We start from the raw sequence: 361 nt of genomic DNA on the forward strand, positions 1-361 counted from the left end.
AGGGGGAAGGTGCACATCCAGGACATTTGCTGCAGTGAGACGTCCTCGCAGGCTTCGGGTGCAGCGAGTAGCCCATCTGATGCCGTTCTTTCCAGGGCAGTCAGAGTTGAGAGAGGCCATGGAATTCAGTCTAAACTTTACTATGTTTGATTTGTAGAAGAATTTAACTTTTTTTCTGTGTTTAATGATCTGCTCGAGTATATAGACATTTGTTAAGTTTTCTGTGTGTGTGGCTTCATCTTACTGAGAGAAAATGACTTATTGCCTTTTGTGGAGTCATCTCTAATGGTTGTGTAAGACTTTTGGAATATAATATTGCCTTTTGTGGAGTCATCTCTAATGGTTGTGTAAGACTTCTGGA

Source organism: Penaeus monodon, chromosome 22 (assembly GCF_015228065.2).
Source record: "Penaeus monodon isolate SGIC_2016 chromosome 22, NSTDA_Pmon_1, whole genome shotgun sequence".
NCBI lineage: Eukaryota > Metazoa > Arthropoda > Malacostraca > Decapoda > Penaeidae > Penaeus > Penaeus monodon.